We start from the raw sequence: 25,859 nt of genomic DNA on the forward strand, positions 1-25,859 counted from the left end.
CTTGGCTGTAAAGCATGAGTATAACACACTTGATGCTGTGAGCTTTGCTTTCAGATCCTTACAAACATCTGCTTGTTTTATATTCTAAATGCTGCTTACAATATAAAATCATATCCCAAACAAAAGATATTTCTCTACAAATAAGGAACCAATTAATGTCAGAAAGTCTAAACCAATATTTTAAAAGAAAAACAACTAAAAAAGAAAAGCAAATGTGGCTGAACCGTGAGTATCTAATAGCGCTGTGATGCCCAGGGTAAGGCTGCTGACTCCAGCCAGCAAGGGTTGGGATTGAATTTACTTAGTTCTGTATAAACAGTGGATCATACAGGGCTTTTCTGATAGTTTTTTTCAAAAGTACAAAAATGATGCTGGAAAGCCCCAACGGATGTTGTTTCAAGGCAGTGACATAAGATGGGGCTAAAATCTTTGCAAACTTAGTGGTGCCTTAGCAGACTTAGTAATATCACAGCAGGGAACAGCAACGTCACATCTGGAACATTATAAAATTGGCAATGCTGAAAAGGCATTAGTAAACATTATTAAGAATTCCTTGCAGGCAATTAGACTGCAACAATATCTTTGGAGAAAGGCTTTTTTTCTTCCTTTTGCGTCTTTATTTCTATCTTGCTAATGAGGGACTAATGAGCCACAGACTTGTTACCTAGGAGGGATAGCTCAACAAAGCTCTAGTGAACTTAAACCCAGTATTTACAGACTGATGACTGTTCACATTCATTATATGTTTTAAATGAGGAGGGACTACAGTAAAAAAAAAAAAAAAAGGAAACAAGTTGTTCCTAGCTGAGAGACTTCTGAAACTTCTAAATGTCAGAAGTTTCCTAATGTCAAGGTTAGAGCCTTCCACCTTTCCCACCATTTAAGGCTGAGCACAGTTATGTGTTACCAAAATATTAGTCTTCTCTGACCATTGCAAAATCTACTTTTTGGATTCAATGATTTAAAGAGATTTTTATTTTGTTTTGATTTGGTTTTGGCTTCCTTAGGAAACCAGGCTACTAAGCACAACCTGTAGGGGTTTGTCTGTGTAGGGTTACACTGGCATATGCCTGTTTCAACCAGCCCCTGCTCATACTTTTTCGTGAACTCAGTGTTTTTTCTCTGTCTTTTTCTGGCTTGCTAATCTTAACTATCTAAAAGGCTGCAGATAAGACATTGGAGAATCTCAAGAAAAGCACACTTTCAGTTCCAGGCACAAGGAAATCACTCAGAGCTTATCAGCAGCTCTGATACCAGCCTAGTGGTTAGGGCACATGGGTGGGACTTGGGAGCCTTGGCTAAAATCAGTTGCTTTGCTACACTTTTCCTATGTGCCCTTGAGTAACCCATGCATGGAGAGTTTTTTGAAAACTCCCTCTCTTACAGGCTGGAGACCTAAATCTGTCCTGAGACATCAGGGTGGGTAACCTGTGGACTGAGACAAACATCACTAGGATGTGCCCTTAGGAGCACTGAACACAGTGATCTTTGTGACTGGATCCCTTGAGTAAGCCCTCAATGTCAAATGAGGGGAATTTGGTCTCCAAAGAGTACAGTCACCAGAGTAGAGTGTGTGTGACCACACAATAAATTTACTTGCAGCTTCTTCTCCTCTTCCCAGCCCAGAAGATCTTCATGCAGCCAAGACATGGTGGCAAAAGCAGTTTCACAGAGTCTTTGCTCACAGAGATGGGGAGTGTGCAAAGCCTTTTTTATTTAGAAACAGCTATTTTGTCACAATTTCCTTTGCGGACATGCTTTGGTTTATTTTCAAGAACAAATTAGGAAACACTGAATGTTGCCACAGATGAGTTCTTGGGCAGCTCACTTTCTCTTGGATTTTTTCAGGCTTATTTTCTCTTGGGATGTCCGGTTAAGTTGTTTAAGCTGCCAGTTCCTGTGGCACCTTGGACCTTTCACCTTGACCCCCTTTTCCTTGCTTCCCCCTCTTCCCAGTGTGTATCCCAAAGACTTATTTGTTTTACCTGGTCTTCCAGAAGCCACAGTGTTCACTGGGAGCTGATGTCTGGGCCTTGGCACCAACCACAGGGCTAACAAAAGACCCTAATTCCAGGCTTTTGAACCATTCATCCCCACAGCTTCACGTCAGCTGTGCAGGGATGTAAACCTGCGATTGCCAAGCTCAGGGTGGCTCTCCCACCTGTTCCATCATTTCTCCACCTTATGTGCACTCACTCTGAGGACTGTAAGCAATTACTCTGTTAGGTACTAAATACAATATGCAGCACATGGTAGTGTAAAATTATGGAATTTGGGGGTTTTAATGAGCTCAGGTGCAATACAAAAGAACTTTTTTTTTTCCTGTCCATAAAATTATATGGCTTGGAATCAGGGGGTTTATACAGCCCTGGACAAAACCATTTTATTTAAAGGGTGGGTATAAGGGGGGAGGGGGTGGGGGGTGGAGGAATACAACAACAACAACACCCTAGCCCAGCACAATTATATGCAGATTTGTTCATAAATCTGGGCTGGAGCAGATGTGCTGCACATGTTGAAAATCCAGTGCATGTTGCTGGAACTTAAAACATAAACATGAACCTGTTTCCAAAGAGGGAAATCTGCTCACAGCGAGGAGCTGACCCTGTGCTTTAAACAAAGATCAAGTCCGTTCTGCCTATTGTGCCTTTGCCATGTGTTTACTTTCCTTGCTTGGTGCCTAGGGTAGCTTAAGGAATAGCCAAAAGAAAAGAAGCAATTTACTTAGCTCTGAAAAGAGCCAGTGGCACTTCAGGCTTAAGGAAACAAGAGGTAGGATGTGACCCAACTCATCTGGCTATCAAGGGTCCTATTAGACTGGGTCAGCAGTATCATGCTGGATCTCTCATCTGTATTTTAGATGCTTGAAGTCTTTTGCCCTGTAGCTAAATCTTGTAGAAAAACATAACTGCACTTCACAGTGGGTAAAGCTGTAAGAAATACTCTGCTTTAAACACAAGCCTGCACTCTGTAGGCAGTTGGAAGTGAAGTTCCTGTAGCTGGCTGCATGACTAAATTCCTTTGGAGGGTAGCAGGGCACGTTCTTGAAGACTCTGTAGCCTGACTGAGTGCCACCATACTTTATTTTCTTAACAATGACAACTGAAATGCTGGCAGTGCCTCCTATCCAAGGCTGTGAGCTCCCAGATTTCAGCTTGCTCTGATGCATGTCTGATACATGACGTTGCATGTGAGACAATTTTTTCTTGGCTTTTTGACACCCATTTTGTCAGAAATGGGTGTGTGTGGGTCAAGGGACACTGAGAATTCAAAGTGCTTTCTTCCCTATTGATGGGTGTGGTCATCTGTGTGCCTGTGCTTGAGTTCTCTCAACTCTACATGGAGGATGTTGGATTAAGGCATGATGTTGAAATCTGTGTTCATCCACTTATCCCTGCAGGCTGGTGATGCTAGGAACTTTAATATCTGAGACTAATGTACACACTCCTGCCACTCCTTGTGCTGGCAGTCAGCTGCAGTACCCTGCTTGTGGGAGAAGGACATTTGATGGTTTCAGAGTTTGAGAAACCCTCACTTCTCTGGTAAACTGCTTATGTTTTATTTTCATTTAAATCAAAGGGCCATGACAGGGAATGACTGTTAAAAATAGTCAGGTTGACATAGGTGTGGATTATGTCAGAAAGGGAACGAGCAGTTTATGCTGAGAACAGGCACAAATAAAACCTATCTCTTTGGTTTGCTGAAGGTGAGGGAGATGTGTATGTGGATCAGCCTCCTACCTGTGGCACCTTCCCTGGCCAATGTCTCTGTTTGCCACTGCACAGCCTGGGATGGAGCTGCCCCACCAGAGGTGTCACAAACATTAAACCTGCCAAGGGCAGTGAGGTCCTTCCATGCTCTGCTGAACAGGGTTGCACAGGTATTGTGATGACTAATTGAAAATGGGGTTTCATTTAAGAAACACTCACACGTACTAAATCCATTAACTAATTAGCTTTCCAAGGGGTTTTACGGTTTTGAAGCCCAAAAGCTTCTGCCACTGACAGCACACAGCCCAGACCCCACAACACATGGATGAAGGGAAAAGGGCTGTCACTGCTGACAAGTTCACCTTAAACTGGAAAATTTTAAATGTTCCCAGTGGCCTGACTGTTTGTCCTTCCACCTGACTACTGTTCAATCCATTGCCCTCAAATATGGTAAGAGGAAGAAAAGATGCATTATTATTAATAAATGAATGGAGCTATTTGCTATTTATTATTTAAGCCCTCGATACTGGCAGGCTTTAGTGATACATGAAATATAGGCAAGTAATTTATTTATTAGGCAAAATAATGATTTTTCCCCCACCATTCTGAGGCCCTCTTTGACCCAAAACAGCAGGGGGTTTATCAAATACAAATACGATGACTTGTAATTTTAGAGTCTTTCAGAGCACTGTAACTGACAACCTTTTTAACATAAGTACATTGAACAAATAATTTATAGAAGTATTCTGGGAATATTTTAGGGTGTTTTATTACTACTTCTGAAAGCCATGGCATGTTATTGATTTTGGTGTATTAATATAACCTAAAAGTGAGGGCACATGCTTGCCTCCTAATCCAAATCAGCTTTGATGGCAACCCATATATTTTACTGAAAGGAGCCTTGAACTAACAGCAGAGGTTAACAATTACACATCATAGCCAAAAGTTTAAGATAATGAATTTTGCACATTACGCACTGTCCAGCTCCAGCCACAAGAAGTTCCCCACTACTCCCTCCTCAGTGTCTCATCCAAATTTCTCCAGTATCTATTTGTCAGAATTTTGAAGCCTTATTCTTGCATTTTTGCCATGAAACCTACATTGTATTCATGAAGGCTTCCACTGAGGAAGTGTAATCATCATTACTGTTTTCTTTATACCATAAAATAGTGTATTTCTCTTAAAATGGGCTTGCTTGCTTGCTTTGTATTTTATCATGCACACAAGTGTGTGTGTGTATACAGAGGTATATATAACAATAGCTGTGATGTATACATTACTGCATGTGGGGATTTCTGTAGTTCCTTCTCTGCTGCCCTGGGCTGTTGCTGCTGGGCACTAGAGAGGTTTCAGTTGCTTCATCTGCCTCTCTCCACCTGTCCAAAGGCTCCAGAGCAGCTCCAGTGTATCAGGACAGGAAGATTGGTGCCTCCAGACCTTGCTTTCTGGTGACCTGGGTCCTGCCTGTTTAATGCTCCAGTGAAACTGTACCAATTCACCTGGCTGCTGAAAACTGTCCAACAGCACCAATGCCTGATCCTTGCCATTGCAGTGCATGTGTCAGCCAGATCCCTGAAAAGAGGGCTCTTCAAACCTCACCACCAAACATGGGCTCCTTTCTTTTCCTCTTCCCGTTTTCTCTGTAATCTTCTCTGCTGACAATTAGTTTCACCACAGTTATCTCAGTTCTTGAGGACTTTTTATCCCATGTTTAGTTCTTGGCTTTAAAAAGGAATGGTGGAGAGTTTAAAGTGCTTTGACAGAGCAACTGGGTGAGCTGGAGTTCTTCTCTAGCTGCTCTTCCTCAAAAGACTCTTAAGTCCTGAGGTCCTATTGTCCTCAAAGCCAGAAGGACTTGCTTACATTTATGTCATGATTTCTGATTAAAAAGCCTGTGCATGGGGAAGTGTGTGACGTGGACTGAGAAGTATGCATTAAAACAGCATAAAATATGTTGGTTTTTTTTTCTTTCTTTTTATTTTTTTTTAATGTTTGAGGTGGAATTCAATCAAAATAACTGTGGAGGGGGAAAAAGCATGCAGATCTTGAGGGGCAGGGAATAGGCCATCTGGCTGAACATGCTGCCCGTTAAAATGTACCTTAATCCCCCCTTCCTGCTCTTTTGCCATATGCTTTGCTGTGTGAAAACTCAGGTACAAAGCGGTGCCCTAAAAAGGTGACTCCTAATTAAATCCAAAAGAGGCATTTTATATTCATCATCGTAGATTTACTCACATCTTTATTTTCCAATAAAATGTGCTTGCTTCTCCTGTCCTTGTGGTGTGACTGATGTCACTTCCCACCCAAGAAGTTTCTGGAGGTGGGACTCTTTTTTCCTGTTTATTTTACACAATTTAAAATCTTCTTTAGTGTTTTTTAGTGGTAAAACTCCAGCAATATTTATGTCCAGGTGTACTTAATGCCCTCATTCTCAAAGGAGGAACAACAAGGGCCTTGAGTTGAAATAGAAGTGATACCCTGTATGCCTGCTTCCCTTGCAGTCAACCTTTAATGATTTGCAAATAGTAATAATACACTGGCAAAGGAGAGAAGAGGCTTAAATGCAGTGAAACACGATTTCAAATGTAAATTAGGTCTTGGGCCTGTTGCAGCTAAGGTCTTTTGGTACTTGTTTTTTAACATAATGGACAGGGCTTGATACTAAGGAGTGTTTCTTAAACTTTGTGATTTTCAAGCTTCGTAAACTTTTTAAACTTTCAAAGCAAATTTTCAAGCCCTGGTTAATTCATTGGTCCTCCTGCAACTAGGTCCAGACTTTTCATATGGCTTTGGTGCTGGAACTTGTTTTTCACATTGTCATGGACTTAAGCCAAGACAGAGGTCCTTTGGAAAGAAAGGGCAGTCAAACCCTCTGAAAACTGATGTGAGCCAAGGAACTTGAAAATTTTTGAGTAAGTTCAACCATATGCAGCTCATCCCTTGCATGGAGTAGCCCAGAGCAGCGGTGGGACAAGCAGGCAGTGTGTCCCACGTCCCTTGTTTAGTGGGATATAGACAGACCCACCAGAGTATCGTATTTCCTTGTGTGCAACAGACTGCTCAAACTGCAGCTCCTTTCCTCCAGGTGCACCTGATACAGAGAGCTCCTGTTGTTGTTTTGGGTTCTTTATTTTTAGGTTCAGAAGATTTTATTGGGTTGTTTTCCTACCCTGTGAACACAGCACCAGGTAGTCAGTAACAATTGCTCCATTAAAAAGGAAAAATAAAATCTTTGGTGCTTGCTGCACACACTTGAAACAAAAAAAAAATGAAGGGGGAAAGATGAAGGAAAAACAGATGCCAAATGTTGTTTCACATGTCACAGAGGCTGCTGTTCTACAGACCCATGTGTTCGAATCAGTGCAAGCAAAATGTTACCAAAGAGGTGCATTCTATCACATTCTTCTTTCATTCTTTGATATTATCACCTCTGAAAATCCAAATGCTTTTTTGACTGCTGCATTATCTTAAATTAACTTTTGGCTTCTAATCTGAGAACGTTTTGGCCCAGACAGGACTCTCCTGAGGTTACAAACAAATCAATAGCAGGGCCAGGAATAGAAGTCGAATAGGCCTCGTGTGCTCCTTTTAGCTACCAGACCTCCTTCAGCTGAAAATCACATTGAGCCTCAACCCATCACCAGGTGAACACTGGGAGTTTAGTCCCAGAAAGGACAAGCTCCAATTCCTCCTCTCCCATTGCCTGGAAGTGCTTGGTTGGTGTTCAGCACCTCCCTGGCCAATATATTCCCTTAATGCTTCTACTTCTACTGTCTCCACAAAAAGCACCAAAACCCCACCTCACATCTTCTGCTCCTCAGCGTTCAGCTCTGAGCACCAGTCACAACTGGTTTGTGTTCCCTGCCTGCTTCTGCCATTGAGGCTTTATTTAGGCTTGATAGTGAGCGGAACAGTCAGGTGTAAGATTTTAGGTCTCCGCTCAGACGAATCGCGCACGGTACACGCCGAGCAGCCCGAGTGTTTACAACAGCCTGTGACAGAACGTGTTACTGCTTGCAGCTTGAGGCACTGCCACAGAAATATGGCACATTGCACAGAAATTGCTTGTGCAGCAAGCTGAAAGTCGGGTTATTAGGGTGTGCTGTTGGATTAACCCGCCAGCATGCAATCCAACCCGCTACCAGCAGCGAGGATTTATTACCTGCCGTGACTTCCAGTCACATCTGAGTTCGCCATGAAATCACAGGGTGTGTGTTTTTGTCTGTGTGTGTGTGTGTGTGTGATTGCTGTGAGGGAGAGAATGACTGATCTGTATGGGAGCTGGGAGAGAGTTCCCATAGTGTAGCACTGCATCCGGAGCCCTTTGCAGCCTGCCATCTCCTCCTGTGGTGCTTAGCCTGAAAATTATTTATGTCATGGGAAGGTACTTGAGGATGAAAAAATCCATGTTTCAGATACACAGGTGGATCCTGCTGAGGTTATGGAGTAACTGGGGGTAGTGATAGGTCCCAAAGGCTTTGCCATTCAGATCACCAGCCTTGTGAATATTCAGATTACATCTTCTCTGCTGATGCTGGCACCAATTTGTTTCAAAGCTGTTGCTGTTTTGGGGAGCTGTGAACACCTATCCAGGGGGAATTGGACTGAGATCTCACCTGTCCAGTTTGCATTAGTCCAGCAAAGTGCCCACAACTGGCTTTGACTCAGCCACAGTTTGGGGACTGTTACTTGTTTCTTGCCTGCGACTAAAACACCAAAAATCTCCATCCTCCTCTGCCAACTAATATCACCGAGGATTTACCTCTTTCAGCCAAATAGTTTAGAAAAAAGCAAACTATATCCACTTTTCCTTGCAGCTGTTTGTTCAGTGTCCCATTCCCACTCCAATCCTGTGAGATAGAAATGGTTTGTCAAGGACTGTTGGGTTTTATCAGTGACCAGCCTGTGGGTCACCAGATCATCGTTGTGTCTGGCAATAATGACCATGTTTTAATGTAAATAGAAGCCAACTGGTGAGATAATTAACCAGTTGTTATATGATAATGACTATGCACCTTCATGCTTGATGTAATTAGAAACTTTTAATATGTGCCTGTTTTTGACCTGTAAAATACTAAAGAAGTTCTGAGGGTTCAGACTTCTCCTTCTTTCTCAATTTTTTACACATTATGTTTTTCTGGCTTTGAACCCTGTGACATGAAAGCTGTAAAATTACAAATGAGACCTAGAAATAGATTTGACTCATGCAAACTCCTTGGAGGAGATAGAGGACTGCAGCCCACACCAGTGACCATTGAGACCTGAGCTGCCCTCAATGGAACAAAGAGTATTTGTTTTGGATTAATTCAGAGAGAGTTAAGAGACACTATAATTTTAATCTTCGATTTAGCAGAAGATTTAGGCTGCTGCCAGAACAGAACTTCAATACTTTAATTTAAATCTGAGCATGAATGTTCTTGAAGTAAGTGGAGCTATTCCTGTGTTCAAGCTAAGCATGTGCTTAACTTAATATTGCCGAATCAGCTGGGAGCATCTTAAAGACTGCCCCTTAGAGTTTGAATTCACAAAAGGAACAATCTTCATTTGTGTAATGTGTACCTTGTTGAGATTCTAGTGCCCCTCTCTAACAGTCTTGCCGAATCAATAACTTCCTATTTCTTCAGAATATTTTTTCCTATGTTTAAGACTGTGCTTGTTGCTACAAGAGCCTTTTTCCTCCTCCTTTAGATGTCCCTTCCCAGTTGGTAATTTATTATTATTTTAAATCAGTACACACATAAACATTGCTATTTTAATTAGGGAGAAGCAAACAGAAGTCACAGGCTATAAGGCTCTGCAAGTATGCTTGCTACTCTCACATTTTAATTATTTATTGGAGTAAATAAAATTAAATATTTTCATAGCGATCCAGAACAGGATTTGAAGTAATTACTCTGTCAAATTCATCAAAAATTCTCTCATCAAAATAAAAACCTTGATGTTACTGAATAATTTATAGTACAAATACACAGAAATTGTAAAGTATTATAAATAGAAAACTGCAGGGTAAGTGAACATGAATTAGTTAAGGGTTATGTTTCTGAAAGAGCCTGTCATAAGCTGTATAAATTTTTAATAAGTGTTTTTGAGGCCTAATTTTCAGTGTACAGTATATACCAACAACTACAGGAAACAACCCGAAAATGGTGATTTAGAAACACAGCTGTTTATGATAGAGGCCAGATTGTGGCTCCTCTTCCTGGGCCTTTCTCTCATACAATTTCAACTAATGATGTTTGCCACTGAATGCCGATGGCTTAACATGAATCATCTGCCTAAATAGCAAATACATTAAGTAAACCTAATCTCTATTATTATCTATGAATACCAAATGCTGGGACAATATCCAGCCTATTAAACCCCAACTGTTCAGTGAGGCATCCCTACGCCAGTGCCTCGACACCAGCTTGCCTGCGCTCAGTTTTTGCTCTGGTTTCTGCTGTGTTTGGGGTTTTTTCCTCCTTGTGTAGGAGCTGAAGGGTCTCTTGGTATTCCTGGCACCCACAGGGTCTGATCCTACAAACTGCCCTCTTCCCACCACGTGTAAAAGGAGCTGGAAGTTCTCAGCATCTTGGAGGTTGATGGGTTTTTTTCTAACATTTTCTTTAGATATTGTAATGTTGAAGGTGACTCTCCGTGTTATTGATAACCAAGGATGTGTCAGAGCAAAAACTTTGATCCCAAGTCCCCTGACTTCACTTTCCTTTCTAATTCTGGATCAAAATACCCTGCTAAAAGTTTTTCCATAAAACAAATTAGTCACAGGTCTGGACCTTCTCATGCTAGAGCCGCTGTTTTCTGTGGATCTGAGATGGATGCAAATATCAACAACCTTTTAAAAAAAACTACCACTGCCAACTCATGGTAGACTCTAAAAGCAAAACTTCCTCCTTCCCAGCCATATGAAACTTGAGATTTATGGTGGGATCTGGATCTAAGGCAGCAAAGGAAACCTGCTGCAGCTCCACTGATGCTGAGGGAGTTCTGGATACAGTGGTGTAAGGCTGAGGTAATGCCACAGGAATCGGTGGATTTGTTATGAATTACTCTCATCATAATAAAGTCTAGAAGTCTTTTTTCACTTCTTTGTTACGAAGGTCATTAGGCAAATTGTACTTCTTAAAAGTAGATCAGGAGTTAAAGAAAATAGATTTGGTGCTATTTGCTGCTTATTCTATTGTAAGGGGGATCAGTTAAGGGAGGGCTTTTTCTTTGTCTTCCTTGTAGCATATCACCATTTTGGTAGACATGTCAGTTCAGATCATATCTGGCTAAAACTTTGGGTTTTGAGAAACAGCAAGAAATACGCACTTTTTTGATCAATACGTGTTACAGAAATAGATGCAGGTAATGATTTTCAGACAGCTAAGCCAGGGAAACTTTATCAGATGTAGAATATGCTATCTCATTTCATGCGTGCATCTACCTCTGGCAAGGTTCTTTCTATTTCTGGGACCTAAAGGGCCTCAGCAAGGTAGTTCTGCTTGTAAATCTCTGCTACATCAGAAAGGTCAATATACAAGATGCAGAGTAGGCACAGAATGACAGGAAGTGGGAGCACGATTGAAACAAGTTAAGAATTGCAATCCTTCAATGCTTGAAAATGAAAATCCATGTACAGAACTCATGGGAACAGCTAGGGAGTATTCTGGAAGCTTTGGGAAGCTTTGGCTTACACAAATTAAATGTAGTCTAAATTTTGCTTTTTTTCTCTGCACGAGGTGAAAAGTACCTGGCTTGAATAAAGTACAAGACAAATCTATTGACTACAGAGTAGACATAGGAATTTATTGCTGTTCTGTTTCTTTTCCCTTTCATCAGCCAAGATTTTTCTAACTGTCTACATTAACAGTGCCACCAAGCATTTTGTGGAGGTTTTGAGTGACTCAGGGATTTAGTCCTCAGTATAATTGCTGTCTAACTCTGTGCTCTCCAATCTGAATAATGTGGGGAACATTTGCATAGTACCCCAAAGATTACATTGCTTTACATCAGATTGTCAGCAAAGAAGTTTTTAATGACTATTTAATTAAAGAGAAACCATTTGATCATTTAACACTAATGGTTTTTTTTCCTTTAGCAAAGCTTCCTCTTCTTATAAATGCAGGCTATCAAAGTCTGAGAGGAGCACAGAGGTGGAACCTTCCATGTATTAGTTATTCACCAGGTCCTTCCTTTCTTTCTGTTTAATAATTGATAGGCACAATCGTTCCTCCTACTTCTTCACTGTAGTCAATAGCGTGTCATCCTCTGCTGTCATCTCAGGTCACCTTCCTGAACTGCTTGGGTTTAGGAGTCAAGTCTGGAACAGGCAAGTTAAAACTTTTGATAGTAGAAAGAGATACTCATTTAATATGCTGGTTGCTAATCATTATCAGCCCGTTTTAAAATGAGAAAGTGGCTCGTATAGGGAATCGCTTAATTTCCCTAAGCACATTCGGGTCTCACTTGCTTTTAAGATGTGCTCTTAGCTTGATTTTTCTCTTTGGGTTTGGGGTCTTTAACATTTCCTCTTCAGTTGCTTGTGGTTTCATTGTAACATTATTCTTACTGCTTTTCCTCTTCCATCTATTTCGCTTTCTACTCCACAAGGATATTGTAGTTTTTTTGGACGTCAAATGGAACGACAAAGGGAAAAAATCCCCACAATTCTTTTTTCAAACTATGAATAGTCTTCCTTTAAAAAAAAAAAAAGTTCTGGTTCATCTGTAGCCAAGTTTATTGGAAATGGCAGCTCAAAAGTTCAGTGAGTGAGTGAAGTTCCTAGAGATCAGAAGGCCTCTGCTGTTTCTACTGTTTCCAGGCCTCAATACAAGGGCACCTTTTGGAAGTTTCAAGGTCAGCTGTAGGTCTATTATTATGTTGAATGGAAAGGAAATAATTTTGCACTTGTATCCAACTTCTTGTCATCTTTCTCCTTACCCTACTTGGCTTCTTTGTAGTACTTGAAGGCCTCGGCTCCATCTCTTTTGGCCATTGTGAATGGTTTGATTGGTGTTGGCCATGTTATCCCTTCTTTCCTCTTTCTAAAAAGCAAATGATCATGTACCATTGAAGAAACCATTATTGCCATCAAACAATCTGCCTTAATTTTCACCTTCTCTGAAAGTTTCAACTCCTCATCAACATTTCAGAAGGAAGTAACTGTGTTGGTTTTCAGTAACTCTGAAGAATCCTAGCAGTTCTGATCCACACTTTGGATAAGTCATACCACAGAGACCACTATGGACAAAGGATGTACTGGTCTTTTCCTTTGATTTTTTCACTTTGCTGCTTTGGGGTTTTTCTTTGAAGCATTTTTTCAAGTCCCCTGAAGCGAAGGCAGGGACATGAATCTGTACAAAGTTCCATTAACCAACCTTCTCTCCTAACCAGCAACACAGAGCACTATGGGATCAAAACTGTGTATGTTATTGTAGAATTGTAGCTTTGTTTTCCAAGGAAGGACTCAGGTTTGTGTGTTGGAATCAAGCATTTGCAGGAAGCCCACCCACAGATATTTTTTCTCAAACATCTCTTGGCAGCTTTTCCTTCTTCAGTGCCCAGGAGTATATTGCTGTAGGTGGTACATTAGCCTGGCTCAGCCCTGTCTGACAGAAACAGTGCTTTTCATATTTATACCTAAAATGCAGTTTACATTTGTCTGAAAACCCAAGGCTAAAGGTGCAGATCAAGTCTGAGGGGTTTTATTTACAGTTCAAAGGGAGCAACAGAGGAAAGGATATATGTAGAGAGAAAGAACTGTGTGAGTCTCAAGTAAAATGATGGGAAGCGCCTTTGGGCAGCTTTGGTGGTACATCTGCAACTTTCATGTGGCAACACCTGATCTCAGGCATTGCAGTGTCACATGGAGTTTGCTGCTCAGAAAGATAGGAGAAGGCTCTATAATTTTCCTAAGAAGAAATAATAGCACAAGCTCAGACCAGTGGCTGAGTTTACTGTGTGCTCCTGACCTGCCCAGAGTGCTCTGGCAGGTGTGAGGAAGTCGCATTAGCTCCCAGCTACGTATCAAGCCGATTTTCAAAGAGCTTTTGACGACTTATAAAACAGAACATGGTTTGGGGGTTGAGTATTTATCTGAGCAGCTGTCTCCCTCTGTATGGGCCTAAGCACTGTTTGACATCATCTAAAGCTGTTTTATTGGCCATTCCAAAACAAACACAGTGCAAATAGGCTTAACACCTTTGGAAGGCAACTGCTTAGTTATTGTGTGGAATTCATTTTGGGCTGGGGATCTGTAAAGCTGAGTCAATATGCTGATTTGGATCTGAGCCACAAGCTTACCTTTTAACCTGCACTTTTTCCTTCTTCTAATAGAGCTTTTTGTCAAACCACATATTGTTGTGCCTTTATTGTCAACTGCTCTGCCTGAATACATTTGCATGATAAATACTAAGGGTTCTTGCTTTAAGTTTACACTGCCTAGGAAAGAGTTAGAAATAAAACCTGTGCTTCTTTCCCCACTCTTCTTGCTTTACAGAGGGATACTCTGGGGCTGCTAACTTGAAGACCTGGTGCTCCTTTGCATCCTCAGAATCCACTCTTTCCTGGAAGCACTGACCATTGGGCAGCTACATAATTTTCCCCTGGGGAATCCAGGAGGGTTTTACTGGCTTCTCTCCAAGTCCTCCTCATCTCTTGTGCAGCTGCTGCTGAGGTGCTTCTTGGTGCTGATGGTACCAGGGGCTCTGAGATCTTCAGCTTATCAATAACCTGCATTAAGCTGCCACCACTTTTAGAGCAGCCTGTGCAGTGACTGAGAGGATTGACTCAAGAATGAAGGTTGTCTGGCTGAAGATCTGCTCAGGTCAGACAGATACTTACAGGAAGGAGGAAATGTTTGGTGAGCTGGAAGCAAAAGGCATCGAGTGTGGCTGAATCCTTCCTGCCTGTTTGCTACTCTCATGATTTTAAATCTGATGACATGAAATATCCCAGTTTCCTTTTTAAGGGTTTTCCTAGGCAGCATTTTCTATCTGGGCTTACAGGCAGTGTCAAGACATTATTTTCTTATGAAATGTAGTCACTGCTTGTGTTTTGGAGTGTCTGTGCGCCTTGAAGGATTTAAACTTAGCATAAAAACCTTGAGACTTCCCAGACAGAACTCTTCATCTAGAGAGTCAGGTTGATATTTAGAAGGTGCTTATTTGTTTTGCTGTTTTAATTTCCTAGGGTTTCCCTGTGGCATGGCCTGATCCTGCTTTGAGCTCCAGCTGGGCAGGAGAGGCATTGTGACAGTATCTCAGTGTATTCATTTTGCTCTGTTTCCCTCATAAGAGTCATAAGTGTCCTTGTATTTCTTTATTACTCTGGGAAAATAAGAGCAATATTCTGGTGTTATTTCCTCAGGAAAAAAAGAAAGAGTGAACTGCCTGGGGTCTTTGGGATGAAATTTGAGGAAGAGAACAAAGGTTTTGGGTACTTACCTTGAAATATCTTTAATATTTCTGGAATACTGGGAAATAAACTTGGGCCAGAGCCATGTGACTCTCCATCAAAACCAACCATCTGAAAAAACAGACTCTGGAAACTGAGTGCTTCATAAAAGGGAAACATCCCCCCACTTTCTGGAAGGTGTCACATTATAGAAACAGACACCTGTCAGTTTGTCTGTTGGGTAGGTAAGGTCCTTGTTTGACCTCCATTCCTGGGCCATCTCAGCACTTTAGGATCTTCTGCACATTTTCATGGGGCCAGATTTACACAACAGAATGTGACTGATTAGAGATTATAATGAACTCCCTGACTAAAATGATCTCCACACAGTCTTTGCTTGCATTTCTTCTAAAATGACTTTTTCTTCAAGTTTGCAAAGTGCACCAGAATCCCCCAAAATGCAGCACAACCACATGCACCAGGATAGAAATGTGACCTGTTCACCTTGTGTTCCCACATGGCAGCACTTAGAGTTGCCACAATGCCACTGCACTGGCTCTTATAAATGATTCTGCCACCCCACACCGTGATTAAGTATTGCTGTTATAAACCAGGTACCTCTCATGTTAATAACAACATCTGTTAACTAACAAATTGCTCATTAACCAAGAGGAACGGTGAATTTCACCAGATTACAGCTCTGCAGGTCTTTTACAAAAGAGCTATCAACAAACTATTGTGCCTTTTTCTCTAAAGATTCAAAGTATTTTTCCTTTTAGTACTGAGTTCCTTAAAACAATGGTTATCCCGTACTCTTTAGTATTATATAAAAGCACTGTAAGATGATATTTAGAAAGAACAGGTACATTCCCTTACTATTTTATGGAATAAAATGTCTTTTCTGTAAGTCATCTTTGAAGGAATTCCTGAACAATGCACCAAAACTCAGCTATAAACACAGTACGATCATATAATAGAGGCTGTACTTTAAAATACCTACAGGGAATCACTTTTTAAAGTCTATAACATACACTAGTCTTTTTATATGATTGAATCATATAAAAATAAAAATTGATAAAAAATAGTAATAAATCTGGATTTTATATCAGGCACTGAGCAAAGTCTAAATTAAACTACTGTATTAAACCTTCTATGAAGTAGACCTAATTAATTAAAAACACCAGGGTTAAGCAATTTAGCCATCAATCTCTTAGCTTAAGTGGGGGATGAGGTGCATATGGTAGCTTACTGAGGAAGACAAATGAAAGACCTGTTCTCTCCAGACTCACATTGACATGATCTAGGGGAGGTTAAATATGAGCTGCTGTTCCAAGGGAGACTTCTCCTACAGTTCCTGCAGCACCATGACTTTCCCAAAGCCCTCAGCAAGCTGGAGTGTGTCACTTATCTCCTGTTTCCAGAACACTGAGTGGAATAAAGCCGGCTGGCAGCACCTCTGGAGGAGTCAGACAGAGATGGAAATGGCAGTGGTGCCATGGCAGAGGAAATTCTCTGGGAATTTGGACCAGCCAGTTACATCGCTGTTGCAACAGTTTGCCAGCACCCCAGGAAGGAAAAGGAGAGGGCAATGTTTAGTTTCTCTCCAGAGATTCCTCCTGGCTGTAGAAGCATCGTTCTTGCATGCTAAACCTGAGTGGGAAACTGAGACTGAGAGAGGAGCAGGACTGCAGGGGGTCAGCAGTGCCCTGTTTTGGAAGGCAACTGGGGCAGAAAGGCAGCTCAGTGACTTGATGGATGGTTTCCTTTTCCAAATTGTCAATGCATTTACAAGAAATCAGCAGCACATTGGAAACTGCTTACTGAAAATTCTAATTTGATCTTCCATCATCACATTTCCTCCAACTCTCGACTTTTTGGTCAAAACAGATTTGTGAGAAAAAAAAAAGAAAGATTGTTTTTGTTGCAAATTCCCTGTGTTTCATGGAATGGCTGAATGAAACTTCTAGAAGCTGGTGTCCTTATGGGATGAGCCAACTCTAGTGGCTGATCCAGCAGAAAAACATTGATTTGTTTTGCAAGTCAGCCTGATGCCTGAGCTGTCTGGCGACCATGTGATGAATACATCCACCAGGGAAGTGACACACAGAGGAATGTGGCTGTAGGGTGAGGCTGTGGTGGGATCTCCCTTTTGGCAGAGGCTTTCCAGTCAATCAACTTGCTGTAATGTGACGACACAACCTTAGGAGTAGCAAAAAGATCCCCTGCATCAAGCCCAGGAGTTAAGCTTGTTTGCAGGCTCTTGAGACAGCAGATTATTTGTGGTTAGAGATGCACTTCAGAGTTCAAGTGGCATTGGGAGCACTTGGCATAATGTGCAGCCCACTTGAGCTGTGCTAGTGGATGTAGGCAGCTGCTGGGAATCCTGTGGTGCCTCTTAGTAGAGGAAAGCTTAAACCTTGAAGGTCTTGCTCGTTATTTCTTATTCAAGCAAACCCTTCAGTCTGTAGAGAGTGAAACTGAAAAAGGACCTTGAATCTTGGCCTCCCATAAAAAAGAAGTTTACAGGCACTTGGCTCTCAGAGATCCTTTAAAAGAAATTGTTCTGTAATAGGTGCTCCTACAGACTTGGGCTTTTACCCTATTGTTGTTATAGATCTAGCATCCTGAAATCAATACTTTGTAAAGGGGATTCTGAGTACATCAGCTGGATCCCTGGGAGAAGGTGGGAAAAATTTCTTGTCTCAATAAATAGAAATAGGCTTTTTTGAGCATCATTCAATCCACCTAAAATCTTAATTGTGTCCTGGCAGGGCATCTCTCTCTTCTTTGTCTGCACAGGAAGCCAAGAGTAATTGTTCCCAAATTCGGGGAACATTGCACACGATGAAAACTGGCAGACCTATGTGATAAGCACTTGAGTTGCCATTTTTGCAAATATCATAAACTTTTGAAGTGAATTCAGCACACAGAAAATGCATTTATCTGGAAATAGTGCATGTAAGTCTCCTTTTAGTGTTATGTAACTTCACTGCTTGCAAATCCTGGTGAATAAAAAATAAAAGTGTTACCATTGCAGCACTGGTCTTCTGCATTTATAAACAATGAAGCCAGAACAGAGAGATCAACAGAACAGGCTAAAAATATACCTTAATGCGCCTGCACAGACCTTTACAAAAAGTCACTAAGATAAGGGAGTTTTGACATGACACAGTGAGCCATGAAGGAGCTACTTTAAAAAGCAACAATACATTTGAATATTCAGACCAAGCAGTGAGCAGTAAGTCAAAAAGAAACTACCACCCTCAAATCTTCTGCAGCTTAGAGCTAATTAGACTTATGCCTCAGAATGCCCAAGCCTCGTGCAATGTGGCAATGGTTATGATAATTATATTTTCACTCTGTGTTGGGCTGTGAGTTATATGTGTATTGCCTATAAATGCTAATGGAAGCTTTGTATGTAAATCCCCACCTCAACGAGGTGAGATTATGCCCTCATGTACCTTAAGTAGCGTGTAAATGCAGCAGTTGGGGTGGCAGCTGCTCAAGACTGGAAAATGCAGGGGTTTTGCAACCTTTAAAGGCAAGTGATAGCTGTGTGGACAGGCTTCTTACTGGGAAAGGTGGGAAGGGTCGACCTGGAAACCTGGAATTCCCAGATCATATTGATTTTCTAAGCACCTCTTTCCCATCCAGCATAACCAACCCTGTATCACTTTCCTATATGTATTAAGGACTTTATCTGCACAGGTACATACTATTATACATCTCTAAGGTATCTGCTGTGTGTCAGGACTTTAGAAGGTTAGACCCATTGTGTGTCATGTATTGATGACAGTCATGTCACCTGGACTGCAAAAAGCTAGCATTTCTGATTGCATCACCATTCCTTCCAATCAGCAACTTATTTGCTACCTGCAGACTAATTAAAGTCCTCTTTTAGTGCCTAACCAGCCAGCTGTGCCCATAATGATAATACATATAAAGGAGATAATGAAGGGACATTCCCTCCCCTGTCCTGCGGACTGATGGCTGCAGGACTGGTCACACATTATATTAGTTCTGTTGTGCCCTGACTTGTTCCTTGTTCCTACAGTGTCTCCTGGTCCTCGCTGCCAGAGGCTTTGGACATGGATCTGTTGCAGTCACTCTTCTGAGAAAAATGCAGGATATTAGACCTTCCAATCTTCCAGTGTGTCACCAGCTTTCCCTCCATGTTCATTCTCACACTTTTCCAAACAGACACAGATCCAACCTGCAGAGGGGCAGGTCCAGACCCGGATGAGCCTGAACACCTCACTGCTTTTCAGCAGAAATCTGTCCCAAAGTGACCAACAAAGAGTAGCTCCTGGGGCAGGCAGGGGAGTAATCCCATTTGTTGAAGGGATTCCCACATCAAAGACCAAAACCAGAGTTGTGTCAATTTGTCACACCACCCTCTGCAGCATTTGAGGGTTCATAAAATTTCTAAGCTTTTCCAGGGATTTTGCCTCGAATGACAGAGCCAAAGCACGGTGGGAAGTTTGGGGTCACACTGTCTCTGTGATCACCACTGAGCTGATGGCTGGGGTTTGGTCTCCTCTCCTGCTAAATGCTTCCCATTAGGATGAGTCCACTGACCAAAGCAACTTTTTGTGTGCTTAGTGTGAGTTTGAGGGGTGTCAGGCTCAGAGCCTGATTAACAATAAATAACAGCAAACCATACATGGGAGATTTCATGACCCGGATAAGGACTTTGGTGCTCTGAGACCCTCAGCTCTATGGATTTTGGTGCAGTGTGCTCTGAGACCCCCAGCTCTATGGAGCTTGGACTAAAGCAAGGCAGGAGGGGAAAGGCAGGATTTTCATTTGGAAAGTGTCCTTCATACAAAGAAGTGAGTATCAGCAGAATGGCACAAATGAACTCCAACGTGAGTAGTCTTGAGCAGTTCTTGAATAGTAACGTCTCCCATTCTGCCCCTTTCTTTGTATTACTCTGTTCTTATTCTAAGTATTTATTTACTGATTATGAGGAAAAACACACGACCTCACAGGACCCCCAGCAGGTGCTCACAGCCTCCACGGGCTCCTCGAACAACCATGGTATTCTCTCCCTGCCTTATTATGGTCCTTTCTCGAATGTGGGAATGTAGAGTTCAGACCTGCTGGAGGATTTGGGGGGATTGCAAGATATAAATAAGCCAGCTGGGGCTTCAACCCACCAGCTCAGCAACATTATATCGTGCTAGTCTTTGTTTTCACTGTATCACCTATTTTTCGGACCAGCGGTATAACCAAGTTGTAAACTGCACACCTTACAAATCAGTCTATCCTGACATTGCTGGAGCGTTCATTACAAGCTGTAAAAAAACACTAGCAAGGAAGGTTTCAGTTCTGCAGCCCAATTTTCCATTGCAATAACCCAATTAACTGGTGTGTGTTTGTTTTACAAAGCTCTAAGCTACAATAAACCATGCCGATACACAGGCTGCAGAAAGCTTCGTAATTAGGACAAGGTGTACAAATTAAACCACTCTTTTTAAACTTCAAACCAGCTAACTTCTGACATACTGTACTGCTGGGGCTTCTGGGACTAAACCCAATTAACATCTTAGTATTTTATAAGCATCGTTTTAATTGCATTTGTATGCAATCTTCTCTCCAAGAGCCTTTCAAGGTGCTAGCCCTCGTTCAGATTTTATTACTTTAGTGATTTAAATCTCCTCTATCTGTGCTTCCCGTTAATAATGACTAGTGCAGCTTCAAATGCCGGCCCAACATAAAACTGAGCTCTCCAAAGAATTATACTTTAAAACAGTTACATTTAACTTTATTATTACATTTTTAATTTTTTTTTCTCCCTCTGTTTGAACATTATGCCTTGAACCACTTTATCAAGCTGTCAGTGCAGTAAGTGCTGGAAGAGTGAATGTTTTACTCCTCGGTGCTTTGCTCTGGCACAGCCTCTTGGCCTACTCATGGCTCATTTTGTGCTGCATGATATTATCTCAGAAAAAGAGCTTTTCTAGGAGCAGCCTAATGACTTGCATGTCCATGGATTTTCAAGATGTGGGAGTTGGTGGGGAGGTTTAACTCTGTGAGTGACAGCCAAGCCAGTCCCTCAGGCTGAACTGCTTTTGGGTTTTTAAGGTCAAGATTTACCCTCCTTCCTTGCCTGTCAGAGGTGAATCCTATGAAGCTTTACTCATTTGAGTAGTTTTGCTCACAACAATGGGATTGCTCAGGTTTGGATGAACTGGAATCCATGGGAGCAGTGGAACATTCCATGGAAAATCTGATGCACTCTAAGGAATGTCAATTCCCATCACTATAATTTCTCTCTGTATAAAATCCTCACAAGTGCTCTGTTTTTCTTTATGCATCTGCTTCTTTGGAAAATGACCTGCATTTCAAAGATCAAGTAGGATTTGAAGAGAGCTGTAAAGGCAATAAGGAGTATAATGGAACTCCCTCAGCCCAATTAATAAAATAATATATAAAAAGGATTTTGAGATTCTTTTTCCAGCACATTATTATCCTGTTTTGCATTTTTCCAAAGAAGTAAAAAAGAAACAGGAATGTGTTGGATCTTATTGAAATTATGAAATGAATAAAATATTTATTTTAAAATGCTGGCAGCCATGCTCAAAATATTTTCCTCTTTGCAAAATGCAGCTTGGGGTGAATATACACTGATGTTGCTCTCATTTAGGATTTCTGTTACGTGGATACAAATATTGGGTCTTAAAAATGCAGGAGGTTCCTCCTGAAATATTTTGAACCTTTTCACTTGATTGAGTGCCTTGTCAAACAAAACTGGCAGCAGATCTCTTGGAACTGCCTGAATCTATGCAGATACGATTTCTATCATGCCCTTATTATGTGTAGTCCATAATAAGGAGGAGCATGTATAAATCATTTCTGGCTGGCACTTAGGATGCAATACTCAAAGGAGAAAGACATTTCTGTCTTCAAATGTCTAGCAATTTCTGATATTATACAGTGAGTCTCCCCAGAACCATACAATCCTCAATTCCATGCAGCTCTCTTATGAAAGAATGAGACTTTCATATCTTTCCTTGCGAGAGCCACCAGCAAGATAAGAATTGTGCAGCTCCGGTGTGCGCTGTGCTCCAGCCAGGGTGGCTCTATTGAACTTCCATTTGCAAAGCCCTCGCTCACAAAAATTGCACAGAGATGAAGGATTTTGCCTCTATCATTCCCATACACAATTATCTGTGAGTAAGCATTACTTTATAGAGAGTAGATTATATAGTTATATGTTATAGGAACACATTTCCCAGGGAACGTTCTTCTGTCTGCACACCTATAATGTGCACTAAAATAAACACATCTATTGTATAAATGTGTTTGTGTTTTCTCTGCAGTGATAATCCAGCCAAGCTTTGGTGTTGTGAAAGGTAATAGAGTATTAAATGATGGATGATCTGAAAAGTTCTAACAAATCATGCCTTCCACAGAAACAGAAATGCAGAAAGCTGCTCAAATCTAAAGAAATCATTTTAAGAAAACAGCATAAAGAGTTGTACATTGTCTCCTCTCTAGTACTGAATGCATACTTATTTTTGTACTTCAACTCTGTAAAAAAAATTTTTCTGCAACATGTTCCAAAAAATCCCCAGACCTTTTCCAGAACCCCTTTTCAAGTTTCTCTTTCATTTTTTATAGGACTTTCCAGAAAAAAAAGATGGGATTTTGAAAAGAAGTTTTAAAATAATTTGAAACATCATTCTGATCAAATCTTTAGTAACAGTATCAGCAGAAACAGACACAGGGAATGCCAAGGAAAATGGATTATGTTAATTAAGTTAACAATTTTTAATGGCAAATTTTGTTTCAGGGAGAAAAGGTGATATTTTTTTTTTATTAAGACTATTTTGTGCAAAATATTTCAACCACTCTATAAAAACATAAAACACTAGATATATTCTATAGTATAGCTCTTCACTCTAAGATGATGAATATCTTTAGTACTACAGTTATACATAATAAAATGCTTATTTGTCAGGCTTGATACATTTTATAACTGATTTGTTTGTACACAAATACATGTGTTTTAATGGAAAGAAATATAGATTAATATTTTATTTGACATATACCGATTGTTTTCTAATATGCAAACAACTCAAATTGCTTGATGAAGAGTTCAGCTGTTGGGAATCTGAAAAGCAGAGGGCATTTTAGACCAGGAGTTCAGCGTGTAGAGCTGTCAGACTTGATATCCCTGAATTTTAGGTGAATTGGAGCGCCTCGTTCCTCTGGAGGTTGTTCTAGAGGGGACTGATGTCTTTTGGGAGCCAAGCCCTCGGGAATAAGGGGCAGAGAGCAGGAGAATATTTTATGCAAAAGAACCGTCTGTCGAGATTGGAATAGAAAATTACACTTCTTTAATGACAAGCTTTTTTGTAAAATACAGGGAGCCACAGGGAAGGATAATATTCTGCGTTCTCTCTTTCTGTAGAGTGGAAAATAAGAGGTGTCACAGTGAGTTATCATGTGCAGTGACCACTAATGCTCCTGTTTAGTGTACAATTGCCTGCCACATTACACACAATCACACATATCGTTATTATATTAACTGGGTTTATATACTGCTCACCTGACTTCACCTAGCAGGGCTTGCGTAGTTACAGTGAAAGAAAGAATATCCTTTGGCTAATGGACGTTGCTTTTCATTTTGATTTTTTCCCTGTTTAAAATCATGGGACCTCAACAAAAAAAGACTAAAAAAAAAAAAAAAATTGTTCTAACTAACACTCTCTTCAAAACCTGCCAGAGTTCAGATCCAACCCTCATTCATGCCAGTCTGGTGTATGCTACATTAGGCCCTTACCTCCTTTGCCTCCCTTGCAGGATCAGCAGATAGAGTCGTGTTTGAGCAAACCAAAGCTGCAAGTCCCACAGCAAAGCTGTGGTTATCAGGGTGTTGCATAGCTCTGAGTGCAATTTTGACAGCACAGCAATAAATAAATATGAGCAAATTAACTTGCAGTAATTGACAGAACAATTAGCAAAGCTGCTGTTGCAGAGTCTTTATTCCTGGTGGCAACTGAATTCAAAGTCACTTTTAGATCTCAGGTTTAACTTGCAACTAAAGAGAGACTCCTTTGTGCACACGCTAAGGCAATTTTCTTGGAAGTCACTGAGATACACTAAATGTAGAACCTGATAATACCATTTCTAGAGCTCCTTTTGAGAACAAACCTGTGCTTTCACTGCAGTAAGAAATGCCAATAAGGGGCATTCTGGGCTTCGAGCTGCACTTCAAGTTTCATGGGACAACGGGGAAAGCACAAATGAGCTTGGTGATGCAATACTTGCTGGGAATCAATATTCAGTTCCTGCTGTGCACACTGTGAGTGTGTGCTGATGGCAGCTCCCTAGCTTGGCCACCACTCCCTGTGCTGCTGTGTGATCCACAAAGCACCACACGAACCTGGGAGAGACAGAGCAGCCACAGCTGCCCCTCACAAACAAGCACTTGCTGTAGGAAGTGCAAAGGAATCTCTTCCCACTGAGCATATGGCTTTATCAGACTTTAAAACACCAGGAACACAGCATGCAAAATGTATTGGAAAATGCCAGGAAGCAGAAATCCAGAGCAATTGATGTTTTCACTCCTGTTTTCCCCCAGAATTAAATGTGGTTGGCAATTTCCGCACTGCAAAGGAACCTGTCATGGTTTGGTTCTGTGGCAGTGGTGCTTTGACTGCAGCCCAGATAAGCTGGAGCTCAGTCTCGTTTCTTCTGCAAGCAAATACTACATGTGAGGACACTCACTTTCCAAGATCATCTCCAGTTATGCTCTCTCTGCTCAGCAAATATCAGATGCAGCTCTGCCAGTGTAGTTACTGGTGCATTTTGGGATTATCTTCAGGAGGTGGCTGAGGAAAGGGATAGGCAAAATGTTGGACAGGAATGGGAGGTGAAGAGGAGGTGAAAAGCCTCAATATAGAGACTTGAAAGGTGTCTGGGAGAAGCAACAAGGGCCAGTGGATTCTATTGCCTAGCAAGGAGCCCTTACCTGCATTTTTTCCAACTCTCTGCTGTCTGCTCCATTGGCTCCTGCTGTGTAGCTCTGGTTTAGCAGCAGTGCAGTGCCTCAGCCAAGTGCCCTGGCTCCCCGAGGTGTTGACTGGTTTGTGTTTCCAAGTGTTACTTTAAGAAACCCAGAGAAGTTGAAGTGTGAAAGTTTTATGTTACATGAGAGAAGAGGTCGGCAGGCATCTCAGTTAGGAAAGAAACACTGAGGGTGTTTTATTTCTGAAGCTGATGGTGAGACCTTCAGAGCCCCTCCTGGAGCAGGGGACTTTGACCTGGGGTTCTTCAAGAAGAGAACAGGGGATATGCAAATGTGAATTTTCAGTTTGCTACCAAATGTTGAGTTTCCAAGGGTCAGGTTGGACTTTGGAAAGGTCTTTTCATCCAGCGCTGTTGAGTGTGCCCACGAGGCTTAGCATGAGCTTCAGCTATCTTCAGTGAGGTGTAAAATGTGGGGTGCCTCTCTTGTGTGACAAGCAATGGTGAAATGTGTTTGGCCCTTCAGGCTGTGAAATGTGCTGCTTGGGTAACCTGGTTTGTAGTGGAGTCAGGTTAAGATACTCTGTCCCAAGGTGGGTAACTCATCCCTTCCACCTCAGTGTTGTGCTAACGCCCCTAGGAAATGGTGCTGGCCACATCAACTTTATCCAAACTCCTTCATTTAAGGTGAGGAATGATGCAAGAAAGCAAGTTGGATTCTGCTGTCTTTGGTGGGTAATACTTGGCTTGGAAACAGCATCCCTGGTAAAAGCTGCTGCAGCCAGGGAGGGCAGG

The sequence above is a fragment of the Lichenostomus cassidix genome, chromosome 13 (assembly GCF_008360975.1).
Source record: "Lichenostomus cassidix isolate B80296 chromosome 13, HeHo_3.0, whole genome shotgun sequence".
NCBI classification, from domain to species: Eukaryota; Metazoa; Chordata; class Aves; order Passeriformes; family Meliphagidae; genus Lichenostomus; species Lichenostomus cassidix.